Source organism: Nymphaea colorata, chromosome 5 (genome assembly GCF_008831285.2).
Source record: "Nymphaea colorata isolate Beijing-Zhang1983 chromosome 5, ASM883128v2, whole genome shotgun sequence".
NCBI classification, from domain to species: domain Eukaryota; kingdom Viridiplantae; phylum Streptophyta; class Magnoliopsida; order Nymphaeales; family Nymphaeaceae; genus Nymphaea; species Nymphaea colorata.
In genome coordinates, this window is record NC_045142.1 from 20,002,914 (window position 1) to 20,017,604 (window position 14,691).

The following is a 14,691-nucleotide window of genomic DNA, read 5'->3' on the forward strand; positions in this document are numbered from 1 at the left end:
TGTCACCAGAACTTTATTGTTCCAAAGGAATCTTACAAAATATTATTGGAGAGATGCGGTTATTACTAGTGCCTATTTGATTAATCGCATGCCTAGTCGAGTGCTAAATGGTCGTACACCCTACTTCATGCTTCCATGGAGTAGCCAACCTTTTCACCTTCCTCCTCGTGTCTTTGGATGTGTGTGTTTCATTCATGATCACAACCCGAATGTGAAAAAACTTGACCCCAAATCAATTAAGAGAATATTTATTGGGTATTCTCCTACTCAAAAGGGGTATAAATGTCTAATCCCACCACTGATCGAGTTCACATTATCAATGATGTCACATTATTGGAACATGTGTTTATTTTGGTGAGAATTCTCTTCAAGGGGACAAGTCAATGTCTAAGGAAGAGTATTCTCCAAGTTAGGAAATTCAGTTTACAGATTTTTTGGATTACAGGCACGAAGAAAATTCATCTGTTGAGGTGTTTGGAAAAGAAGAAGATGGATGTCTATTAAGGTACATGAGCATGAAAAGGAGGGAGATTGTTCTATGGAGACAGAAAGAGAATGCAATCGCCTGTTTGGGCAGGTGTATTCTAGGAGAAATTTTGTACTGACAAAATGATTGATGGAGAGAAATCCACTCTGAATCTCAATCCTACTTCTTCCTTGGATGACCCAAGTCATGCTCAGAAGCAACTTGTTGAGAGAGAAAATCAGACACAAAATGAAAAGGAAGATCTTTCCATTGCCCTAAGAAAGGGTGTCAGGTCATGTACTCAACACCCTATTGGTAACTTTGTGTCTTACTCTAGATTAAGCACTAACTATAAATGTTTTGTATCCTCTTTGTCTGTGGTTGTGTTTCTCAAGAATGTTCTGGAGGCTCAGAGTGACCCCAAGTAGACTCATGCTATGCAAGAAGAGATGGAAGCCTTAGACAGAAATCAGACATGGAAAGTGGTAGAGATTCCTAAAGCAGCTCATTTGGTTGGGTCAAAGTGGGTCTACACCATTAAGTACAAACCAAATGGGAATGTTGAGAGGTACAAAGTACGTCTGGTGGCCAAGGGGTTCAGTCAGAAATATAGGATCAACTACTTAGAGACGTTTGCTCCTGTCGCGAAGATGAAGACCGTTAGAGTTATTATTTCTTTAGCGGTGCTGAAGGGTTGGGAGATGTACCAACTCGATGTTAAAAATGTCTTTCTGAACGGATATCTCGAAGAGGAAGTGTATATGTGTAGCCCCCAGGTTTTGAGAGATCTGGAAAATGCTGTAAACTGAAGAAAGCCTGGTATGTGCTCAAACAGTCTCTCCAAGCATGGTTTGAATGTCTCAGACTTGTTATGAAGAAGCATAGCTATAAACAAGGAAATGGAGATCATACCCTGTTTATAAAGAGGATGGAGGGTAAAGATACTCTACTGTTGGTCTATGTTGATGATATGATTGTTACAGTGATAATGAAAAAGAGATAGCAAGATTAAAGGGTTTACTATCTGCTGAATTTGATCTCAAGGACCTTGGCAAGCTAAAGTATTTCCTTGGTATTGAAATTGTCAGAGTACGACTCTTGTGCTTAATCAAAGGAAGTATACCTTGGATCTACTGAAGGAGACAGGAAAACTGGGATGCAGACTAGCTTCTACTCCTCTGGATGCTGGGCACAAACTCGGTTGCAAGGATGGAGAACCTTTGTGTGAAGAAGCTAAAGGGAGATATCAACGTCTAGTTGGTAGATTAATATACCTCACTCTGACTAGACGGATATCACATTTGCTATAAATGTGATGAGTCAGTTTATGCATGCACCTATGGATGCGCACTTAAAGGTTGTAGATAGAATCCTGTGTTACTTGAAGAAGAATCCCGGCAAAGGACTTCTATATGTGAAATAAAGGTCTATTGAAATTAAAGGGTATTCTGATGCAGACTGGACAGGCTGTGTTGACACCAGAAGATCTACTTCAGGGCACTGCGTCTACTTGGGGGGAAATCTAGTTGTTTAGAGAAGCAAGAGATAAGATGTTTGTTCCGGCTCAAGTGCAGAGGCTGAATATAGGGCTGTTGTTACTAGAGTATCAGAGTTGTTATGGCTAAAGATCTTGCTGACTGATATTGGGATAGAGACTGAAGGGCCTATGAAGATGTATTGTGATAATAAGTCTGCGATTAATTTGGCTAACAATCCAGTGCTTCATGATCGAACAAAGCATGTTGAAATTGACCGTCACTTCATCAGAGAAAGAATTGATGCAGGGAGTTAACATGACCATACATGAAGTCTGAAGATCAAACTACTGATATTCTGGCTAAAGCTTTACATGTAACTCCATTTGAGAAAAATGTATCCAAGTTGGGCATGTTTGATATGTATGCTCAACTTGAGGGGGAGTGTTGACGGATCTTGATGTATGGGTCTGGGTTTGGACCCGATCCAGTGAGTCCTGGTTTGGGCATACTTATACCATTGTAAACCCTATAATGAAGTTTTCTAAGAGAGAGAGAGTCTGGCAGCTAGTGGGCACCAGATCTCCTCACTCGTGGTTTTTTTCCCTCTAGTTGAGGGTTTTCCACGTTACATCTGTGTTCGATCTTCGTTTCTTGTGTGTCTATTATTTCTACAGACCTCATCGTTCTGATTGGCAAATCCTCCACTAACAGTTGCACTATTAAGTCTCTCAACCTGTTTTCTGCTTCCTCCTGCTATGGTTAAAAGTTTACATATATGATTTATTTGTTAAGAGCAACAAGGCAGAATGGATAAGTTGATGGCCCCATAAGCAGAGAGGTTAAATACTCGCGTGCTCGAGTACTGTAGTGAGTGTTTGGGTTGCCTAAATGGCCAAAATACCCCTTATGAAAAAATAAAACACAGCTCGGTAACAAAAGTTGAGAATTAACCATCTGTGGGGGCAAAATTGAAAAAGGTGAAAAAGAACTTTTTGAATAAAAGAAGAAAATGCCTCTTATGACTTTGTGGGAGGGCTTGTGAGGGGCTTCGAGGGGAACAATCAATTCAAGTAAATGGTCAGCCTTAAGCATTGACCATGCTTTCCAAAATAATTCCTGTTTTGTAGCAGTTTACACATTCATCCCCTTTACTTTAGGTTGCAGAACAGAAGACATATTTAACTTCAGATTGGATAATCCAACAGATTTTATCATTTCTTCAAAAACATTTTGTTGAAAATGAGATAATTAAAATTATTATTTCCTTTCGAATTTAGAAGGAAAACTTGATGTGTTCGGCTTCAACCAATTAAATTTTTCATATATATGTACCCAATACCAACATACGCGCTCACCTCAATCATATCACCCATTTTATTCCTTTCCATAGAAAATCAATATACGTATAGAGTTCTAATATTAAAACTGATTGCATCTTCACAACATATGGAAAAACAACTTTACTTTTATGAAAAATTTTCGGCTTTCTTGCTTGAAATTACAAAGTCGTTATGTGGCCTGGGTTTCGGGTGTCAGGCTGGGCCCGGCCCGGGTTTCAGGTGTTGGATCAGGCCGGGCCAGCCCGATGCCCAGGCTTAATTTCAAGCTTCTACAACGACGGAAGATCTGTATAAGCCCTGGCAGTAGGGATATTAGCCTGAGGGTTTTATGGTGAGTGTGGAGATATTAACATCTAAACACTCCATAATTCTGGTTTTGGAGTGTCATAGTGTCCTTAACTTTTATTGAAAAAGTGGATATGAATTATATGAGGAATAATGGAAAATATTTACATTTTTGTCATAATGTAAAAAACAAGCCTCAATCTTGGCTTTTTTTTCTAAAATTAACCTAAATCTTTACTAAACTTGCGTATTATATTCGTGAGGTTAATTCTTTGTCAGATAGGGACTCGGACTTAAACTTACATGCCAAAACTTAATGGAGCTAATAGCTGAATTTTATTTTCTTTGTCAAACCCTGAGTAAAGATGTGATAAGTAGTTCATAGATCGACGGGCCAGGTTAGAGATATCATGACAATTGACGGCTGTGGCAATTCTAGCTTTAGCGGGACAAAACAAGCTCAAATACAAGATTGTTAATCTCTCTCCAAATGCACAATTTAACAGTTTCAGATCATGTAGAACAGTGGGGGAAAGCTATCAAGAAAACGGTTTCAAAATTTTAATGAGGGTCAAAACATAATTTTTCAAAATCTTTACATCAGCTAAATGAAAATTCTGAAACTTTCATGTAAAAAAACTTGAAATTCATATATCTTATATAAAATTTTGAAAAATGGCATTTTCGCCCCTATCAAAATTTTGAACCATAATTCGGTTTATTTCATGAAAATTTTCTGACTCTACCCCTGACTGGCACCATTAGCTTCTTTCAAATTTTCGGTTGTGTTCACTAAGAACACACTCTTCATCCATCCTTGCTCAAACAACCTAGCTTTGTGGGCTAGTAAGCCAAGGGGCTCTCTTTCGTTAATCAGATTGGCCTTTGTATTGAACAAATAAATAAATAAATAAACATATATATATATATATATATATATATATATATATATATATATATATATTCTTACCATCTGCCATCCTAGAATTGGTAAAAGCAATGTAAAAACAATCTTGATATTGGACAGATAAAATATGGCAATAACGCGACGAGTTTTCCGGCATAGAGGAAGTTAAAAAGATTTCCATGTCTCAAGGTGGAGATGAAGGTAGCATTTGCGTGGTGATATTGGACGACATCAGCTTGGACAATGACCATGACAGTGGGCAGCATGATTGCAAGATTCCATACACCTCATTGTGTACTCAGGTTCCGAAGAGACGTATTTAGTCAACTATGTGTATGCCAAATGCAAGACGCTGTGGTCAGAGTTGTAGACGACAAAGGATTCATTTCAACATCAACTTTGTTACCATGTGGGTGATGAAGATCCATATAAGGGATTGATGGAGATGATGCTTCATTTCTTCTGTCCAAATTGGAAGTTGCCGCCTCCTAATGTCTTCACGCTTCAAGGAAGAGGGATAGCCTGCTTAGTGATATAAGTTGAATACGGAGATGTGGGTAGGGATGTCAGTGATCGAATTCGGTTGGATATACCCTTTTTTATACTCGCTTTTTCGGATATTCGCATATTTGGATTTGAATTTGTATTCAAATTTGAATACGAATAAAGAAAAGTTATATCTGAATCTGAATCTGAAATCCTGTTTTACATTTGAATTCAATCTGAATCCGATTTTTATATTCTTATTTGAATCTGAGTCTAAATTTTGAATCGGATTTGCCAATTTTCAAATTGCAATAAAATTAGATGCAAGATATTTGTCTAAAAAAGAATCCGATCCGAATCCATGTCCAAATCTGATCAGAGGTTTTTTGTATATCCTAATCTGATTGAATGTCATTTCTTAAATCTGAATCTGAACCGATTTATTAATTGATTTTTTCTTATCATATCCAATTTTTCTAAATCAGTTTGATCGGATATGGGATTCAAATCAGATATATTAACATTACTACATGTGGGCGTGGGAGTTAGCCCAACAGAATATGTACACGAGAAGTATGATCGGGCGGTGGGTCTCCTCTCTTTCGCTCGAAGCAAAGACTGAGAAGTAGAACTATCCATATTATGTGCTTCTTTTCAGTATATCTTGTGGATTTTATTAATTTTTGTAATGTTTAAATGCATGGCCATCTGGAAACTTGTGGTTTGTTTGGTACTAATCGATTTACATTTAGAAACTTTTCGTTGGTTCTCAGTGATTTCTTTCGAGTGCTTTCCATTCCTCAACTATTTTGCATCGGATGGTTGGTGCTTTTTTGAATGATTTACCAATTATCTTCCTTGTTAAGCCCTTTTTCTTCCTTGTAATTTTATTGAAACAGCAACCCAGGAAGTCAATATATCTGATTTGAATCGAATATCTGACAGAACCATTTGAAAAAATCAAACATGAAAGAAAAAATAATATCCAATTTAGAAATCGGATCAGATTCAAATTTAAGGAATGATTAGATTCAGATTTGGATATACATGAATATTTGATAAGATTAAGATATGGTTTCGAATTGGATTTATTTTTAAATAAATATCATTTTTCTTATGCTGAAATGTCAAAATTAGCTAAACTTGGTTCAAAAGTTGGATTTGGATTCAGATATGAATGTAAAAATCAGATTCATATTATGAAATGGGATTTCAGGTTTGGATTCAAATATGACTTTTTTTGTTTATATTCGAACACATATCTGAGAAAACAGATTCGATTCAAATATTCTAAGGACAGTATTGTAATCTTGCCATGATTGGTAGACAATATTTCATATTAAGATCAAACAGTGATCGGGACAACAACTTGGGCAAGGTTTTTTTTTTTTTTTGATGTAAAATCTAATGCTTCGTAGTGGGTCGGCAGAAGGCATGCCCATATCTCTTCTCTTCTCTCTCTCTCTCCCTAAATGCAGAAGCACTCAGGAGGCATGGAGCCGTCACTTTCTTCCAGCCACTCATTCACTTTCACTTTCAGTGGTAGAGAAGTCAAAAAAGGAGAGGAAGCAACACCCTGTTCAGCACTTCCTTCGTGGATAAAGAAACGATATCAGGCACTGCTGCGATCGCGTAGCCCAAGGTTAAGTCAAACCCTAAAAAAACACTCTCATTTCCTACTTACAAGAACCTAATTCTTAGAAGTACTCTTAAAATTCATGAAATTTTATGAAAATCTGCCCAACATTAGAGCAAATAACAAATTTATGCTGAACTTTTAAAAGTTGGCAAGTTGCTCTTAATTTTTTAGATAAATTCGTTAAAAACTTGACTCGTGAGAAACATTAAACCTTTATATAAGAGATATGAGTACTTTTTTTAAAGACAAAAAAAATCATTTACTGGTCAAGGGAGGACTGGTCTTTTATGAGAAATATTTTTGTCATTTTCTGTAAAAAAAAATAACAGTTTTAGTCAGTAGAAAGCTCCTTGAGAATGTCTCTCAAAAATTGGACTCTTGCTTTTCAACTTTTAGATGCACTTGAGCTAGAATTTGTTATTTGCTGAACATGAGGTGAGTTTTTTAAAAATTTTTAGGGTAGTTGTTGCTTGGCGTTCCTGCAAGGCTTACTTTCCAGAGAGAGCTTGACGGCGATGGCATGACAACTTAGGAGGTGTTCAATAACCTTCTACATGCCTTTTGCACTTTTTAAAGAATAAAAACACAAATCTTACGAGGGTACACCGAAGAGCAGAACATCTGTCAACTAAGCATTATGCAATCCAGAAAAGTAGCACCCATAGAAATTGACTAACGACTGCCTTACACCGCTCTGTCAGTCCAACCAGCTATACTTTGCCTCTCAGGGCTAAGGGGAAAAAAATATAAGAGAAACATATTGATCATAGACAAATTCAACATTTTCTCTTGGAAAATTCTCCAAACTGATTGCAATAAGAAATTTTCTCATTACAGTATTTTCTGGCCATCAAACGCCCCTTTGGTGATGTTCACAAATCGCCCATATTAGAATCACAGCTCTTGCAATGACCCACAACATCTAGATGCACTCACTTACAATCGACAGTTTGTGAAAGTTACTAAACTACTAATAGTCATAGTACATGATAAAATGTATGTGTAGCTTAAACTTTGTCCAGCCTTCTTTTCCAAACCCAACTGAATGCTTGTTTTTTAGTAAAACGCCAATATTCAAAAAAAATAAGGCCAATTCAAACGGCTTATGTTTTTATAAAAAAGTACTAGAAAGTGGAATACCATAGATTTAAAATTCAATTTGCTTCAACCTGGGAGGCATTTGACAGCAGGAACACTAACAGTATTCCTTTAACTTTGTTTCAAAGATTGGAGCAGTTCAATGAAACATTGCATTCTAGTGTTTCATAAATCTACTCAATCTTTGGGACGATTGATAGAACATTGTGTTGGTGTTCCTATTGTCAAGTGTCCAATATTAGTTCTCATCAATAGGCTGCCATTCATGGGTTCAAAATTTTGTTGTAGCTTCATGTAGGCATCATACTCCACCATGCTCTTTGATATGAAGGATTGTTAGTTTCAAACAGTTCTTATACCAAAATTTTATGCTGTTGAACAAGTGACTCTAAGTATAGTAAGTTAGGCAATTCATTCAGCACTCTCACCCTAAAAGTGGATTTCCTATTTTCAAGAAGAAAATAAGAAATAATCTTGGCTTTGGCTGCAATATTTATAACTTATTTGAACCCCTTGTTTTCTGCCTCATCTTAATCTTCAAAAAAACTTTTCCTTTACAAGCATCCCCTTATTACTTGATGAACCCATTTCAGAACAGAAACTTGACTAAATCTGCAGTTACAGTTAACATTGCCTTGCCAATTTCTTTCCTATGTGCTTCAGTTCTGCTTTACAGCTATTTCTTTGTGCCCTTTTTCATCTGTCTTTCTAAATGCAAAACATTGTAGATCACGTATTTTGTACTGATTTTTTTTTTTGTTGCTTCCTTTTGCTAAAGATGGACCATACTATCCACAATCATGAAAATGATGTGGATGAATCGATCCTTTGTGCTCACTAGTTGTACCACACATTATATATCTTCCAATGTTGGCAATTTAAATACTTTATATTGATATTTAGAAGCATACTTTCTGGTATAACATAATCTTTCAATGTGCATGTAATTATCAGCAGGCATTTTTTATGCAAGTGGACATGAACAAAGAGAATCTATGAACATAATAAGAAAGTCAGGCACCAATTGAAAATGAGCCCATATCTGCACCCACCAAATGGCTATTGGAGTCTAGGCAAGTAAAGGAATCATGTTCATAGGTGTTGGATGTGATCTGCATATGCCCATTTTACAATTCCTTTTATAGTGTGAGTGTACTTGCAGTCAATGGAAAATTAACTTTGGCATAAGAGATCTCCGTGCCTGATTTTTGACTTAAGGACTTCAAGAAGAAGGACAAGAAAACAAAGGTTCAACTCCCTGCATAACATGTTAGGGTTGTCCCAGCAACAACTCTACAAACTGCAAAAGAAAAAAAGGCTAAGAATCAATTATTTGTTAATGGTTTTACTGTCTTTTAAGGGGTTTCTGCAGGTTTTTTTATACTGTAGTCATAAATATCACTTTTAGGTTTAAATAGACAGGATTTCTTGGATATAATACAGCAAGCTTAAAAAAGAAAAAAATGGGAAATAAATTCAAAATTTCAGAAAAATAAAATAAATGAGGCATATCTGATGAGACAACAATAAAAGTTAAACAAATAATCATCAAACAAAAAATTTTAAAAATTAAAACAAGCAGTTTGACGTTAGAAAACGTGAAAGAAGCCTAAAATGAAAAAAAAAAATGTGAAAAAAACCTTCTTCATTTTTTTTCATTTTGGCATTTTTTTCTGCAAAAAAAGAGTGCTTTTTTTGCCATTTTTTTTGCTGACTTAATTTTCTGATTTTTAATTGATATTAGAATTTGCTTCTTGCTTATGAATATCACATATATATCCATGTATAAGCTACATATTTCATTGCGTTTTTTATGCTCTTATTTGAAGAAGTCTATAAATATAAGAGTGAAACCAAAAGCCAGGAGCTATGGAGAAAAAGAGGAGATCTTCTTCCAAACATATGGGCCTCTGAATCGATTCACTGGAAACCATTTCGGAGCTTTGAGGAAGTAAGAGAGAGAAAAAGGAAGAAGAATGGGTTCTTAGGTTTCAGTGTGTTGAATTCCAATTTTGGGCGTGAGAAATTTATTCCAAAAGTCTGTTATTTGTTTTGAAGAAAAATCAAGACTTTAACCATTTCATTTTTTATGGTTCTATATTGCCTCTGTTGCTTATTTTTCAATTGATTGATAAGAACAAAATATAGTCTTGCCAATGGTGTTGAAATGTGTTTTCGGGGTGGTGTAGCCTTCCAATGGCAAATTGAACCAAATGTTTTCAGTGGGGATCACAGAACGCCATTGTGAACACCAGAGAAGGTCGGGACGGTGAATCCTTTCAATGGCAAAATTGGATCAAATGTTTTCAATGGGGAAAACAGAATGCCATTGTAAAGGCCAGAGAAGATCGGGACGGTGAGTCCTTGCAATTGCAAATTGGCCAAACGCCATAAATGGGTCACTGTTGTATATTGGATTAATGCCACTGAAAATTTTTCAGCAACATTTTGTCTGTGCCACGGTAGACCGTTCTATGGCATTAAGAAGTGCCATTGAATACTTTCAGTGACATTTTCGCTTTGCCACAGTAGACATTGTTATGGATCTGTTGAAAGTTACTGAAGCCCCATGTCACTGAATACACTATTTCTTGTAGTGTTTCAGAGCTCATATAGGCATTACAACGTCACATTATCAGGACATAGTCAAATTTTGGATGACATACTGCAAATCCAGATTGCTGACTCCTACTTTGATTACCCAAATCAGATAAACTGCATCCTGGCTCAAAGGTTTGTCATTCACTTTCAGGCAAATCTGTTCATTTTGTAGCTGAAACTTATATTTGCTCTGCTGTTATTTTCCTACAGAACTGACCATATAAATGTGATCAGATGTCTAAAATCTTACGAAAACTCCACAAAATTTCATGTTTTGATTAATGTGCAGATAAGATTTTACAAGATCCCCATGTTCAACAATCAAATAATCAATTCATTTAATGTTCACGGTAAAATTCTTTAAAAGTGTTTAAAAACAGTGATCTAAACTTTTCAAGTTCATAAGGCATATCTGCATTTTTGTACATGCATGCACAGCACACGCATGCATCCGTGTAGGCATGCATGCACACACATATAGTCGATTTTATTATGTAAAGCATGTTTCACAAACATTATAAAACTCACCAACCGCTACTTTCACAAACCAAAAGTGAAAAGTGCATCCAATTTCAATTTATGAGATGAGGGATGCACTTGAAATTTTCAACTCCAACTTATGCATTCATGACACACTGGCTCTACATTAGGCCCAAAGATTAGGTTCAATCGCTTTTATACAATATGGACTCCAGTTGGTCTCCTACATGCCAATAGGCCCATAGTGCTCTTCACCTTTTTCTTCGTGTTCCTATATAAGCCCAACCCAGAGACAGAGTCTCACAGAACACGCCTCACTTCACACATTTCCCCAGCCATGGCTGCTCTCACTTCCATCTTCATATTCTCCTTCTTCCTCTCTTTAATGTCCACCGAAGCTCAATATGCACACTATGGTGGAACCAATTATGGTCATTACTCTGAGTCATGCCCAAATGTGGAGGAGATGGTCAAGTCCAGCGTTCAGTTCTTTATTGACGCAGATAGCACACTTGCCCTGCCCTCCTCAGGCTCCACTTCCATGACTGCTTTGTCAATGTATGAACCTCTTTTCATTGCATACCTTGGCAGATTATTTTTTCCATAAGTTTGAGCAGCAATTAGCTACTTGTCTTTATTGAAATTCAAAAATTTTGATGTTGTATTGTTATGCAAAAAATTTTAATGCCAATCATATGGTGCCTTTTGAACTAGATTCTACATTGAGCAATAATTAAAGAAGTGAATGGTGGGTTTGTGCGCTTGTGTTTGGTAGGGATGTGATGGTCAGTGCTACTGGAAGGGCCTGGAGAGAAATGACCTCACCAGCCAACTTTGGGCTGCGCGGGTTCGAGGTCATAGCTGCTACAAAGGCAAGGGTTGAAGCCCATGTGCCCTGGAGTTGTTTCTTGTGCTGATATACTTGCCCTTGCTGCTAGAGATGCTGTTGTCCTGGTCAGTATCTCTCTCTCTCTCTCTCTCTCTCTCTCTCTCTCTATATATATATATATATATATATATATATATATATATATATTATGTATGTATATCTTCGTTATTTTTAAAGTTCCAAAACAACTACAATTGCCCTGAGGGGTGTAGCTCAACTGGGAGCAAGGCGATCCACTTAAAAAGGAATATGTGTTATGAAACCTATCACACCCAGTGGCGGTAAGGCACAGCAAAGGCTATGGCCTCTCTTTTGGGCGGTGGAAAGTCGTTGGAATCATTTGTGACATTGTTTTATTCCTTTTCATGTAAAATCAGTAGTATGAAAGCAAATTTTCAATCTAAACTATTATAAATTTAAGAGTGACATTTTTTATCTATAAATATGCTATGTACCACAGTCTTAGACAAGGAGGATACATCCTCATAATCGGTTTTCCCAAGTAAACATAATGTGTAACTTCTCGAACCAGTCTATTAGTGTGGCATTTCTCAAGCAAAGTGATGAAAGCAAGTAGAAGCCATCAGAAGACTCAGAACCATCAGATAGCTTTGCAACTCCTTACACCCCACCCAGTTAACTTAATCCCTATTGCCTTTCTCATGCATATATATGTGCATATGTGTACATATGAGAGAGAGAGAGGATCCATCGTATGTGGTTTTATATATATATATATTTGCATTGTATCCTAATAAAGTTGTACTATGCAGTTTGTCTATTTCATTTAATTTTGATAGAGAATGGATCATCTTCCACAGGATCTAGTTTAAGTGTTGATTCTGTTGATTTCATTCTGTTTTGTATGTTTTTTGTGGAGTCTTCTCCGATTTTATAGTTTTTTGGTAATAATGTTCAGGCCGATGACCTCCCGGCAGGCTTCGCTTGGAAAAAACCAGAACATTATATATATATATAAAATAATGTTCTACACAAACTAGAGAGTGTCCATGGTTATAGTGCATGTTCCAGCACTTGACTTCCTTCAACTATAAATGGCACAGTTAGGCCTAGCCCTACTGATCCATGGCGCAGGTTTGACTGCCAAACTTAAGACATGATGGGTTTGGTGGCCTTAGGGTGTTGTTTTACAGTTAAAACACTTTGTGAATATTTCATGAATATACCTCAAAGGTTTGAGCAAATTCATGAAACACTATTACTTAAATCTGCTCAATCTTTGAGAAAAATGTATAAAACACTCAGAGAGTGTTCCATTTGCCAAAAGACCCCTACATCACACACTACTTCTCCCCTCCCCCTCCTCCAAGGATGCAATTGGAACATAACTTTTTTATTATTATTTTTTGTTTTTTCAATTGGACCTCATTCTTTTAATTACATCTTTTTAGTGGCATTTTCGTCATTTTGGTCACCAGAACATGCCAGACTTCTAACCATGTGTCAGGACCTATGGGCCGAGGGATAGTCTTAGGCAGACAGTTTCTATAAGGCGTAGGCCTCCCAAAAGGTAACTGAGGCGTGCAAAGGTTATTCCCTAGCTTAATGTGTAACGCACTACATAGACGTGGGCTGCTTCATGACCAAAGTGTATATACGGAGGCACTTTCCAGACAAGCGTTTCTCCACCAAGCCTTTGTTGCATTACACTTTTGGTGGACCCCAAATCTCCTCCAATTCGGTGTCACGATAAAACTGTGCAGCTTATACATGCTTCATATCGTAATGCTTTAGCTTATTTTTCAAAATATTAGCCGAATAGATGTGAACTTTGATCGCTTAGTTGATGTGTTCTGCATATACATGAGTTGGAAGTTTATAAAAATAGAAAAAGAAGTTAGCAATCTAAAAGCTTATTCTTAAGCCACAAAATACCACCTAAACAATTTAAAAACTGGCTTTAAATTCTTAGGACAAGCTTTATGAGGCAAGCTCGAACTCGGTTTCACTTGATTTGAAAATGAAAACCAACAATAAGGTATTAAAATACATCAAAGTTACTGACATGCCCCTAAACATTAATAAACAAGGAAAGTTCGAGCCTAGTCTACTTTAAACCAGTTGAGTTCATGTAACTCTCTAAGTTGACTCATTTATAAACCGAGTTTTAACTTAGGCTCAAGCTTATATGGCGCAACTTTGAGTCAAGCCCGAGTTGGCTCGGCTGGTTGTGCATCCTTACCTAAAAGCAGAGACAAGTTTATATTCTTATTTTTAAATAAATTTAAACTATTTTAAATTAAAGAAATAAAATCAATTGAGATTATATTTTCTAAGGCATTTCTTGTTCCTGCACAAAACAATAAATAAAATAATACTTAATTTAATGGTGTTTTCTGTTTGGTAGACAAATGGACCCTCATGGGACGTGCCGCTTGGAAGGCTCGACGGGTACAGGTCTGTGGCTGCAGACGCCATGAGCCTTCCCTCTCCCAATGAACCTGTCTCTGTTCTTAGGTCCAAGTTTGCTGCCAAGGGTCTTTCTACTGAAGACCTTGTCGCTCTATCAGGTAGTTTCTTCCCTTTTCTTATTGCCTGCAAGTTTCTGCTTCTTCTTCTTCTCGTTTCTTGCAATTGAATGAATGGCTGTGTTTCTTTTCTTTCTTTGAAAAAGTTGACAATGTTTGGTCCAAAACTGTACAAAAATCAAATTTTTTTTATAAGCGTGTCACCATTAAACTCCAGTTAGAATTTTTTTTTTTTTTTTTAGAGTTGACGAAATTGACTTCAGGACTCACTCTCTGAGAACAATGAGGAGGACTTTATTATTGAGCTAATAAATCAATAACTATTTGACTTCAACTTGCTATGATATTTGAAGGAATTATGTTTGGGTGAGTCAGGGGAACGCACCATCCAAAGAGGGCGGCATTGGGCATTGGGGTTTGGTGAACTTACGTTACTTCCTTCAACTCAAAGATAGCACTTGTCATCATTTGCAATCCAAAGAAATAGCACTCACAACAATCAAACTAACGACTAGGCTCTTAGTAGTCTGCCA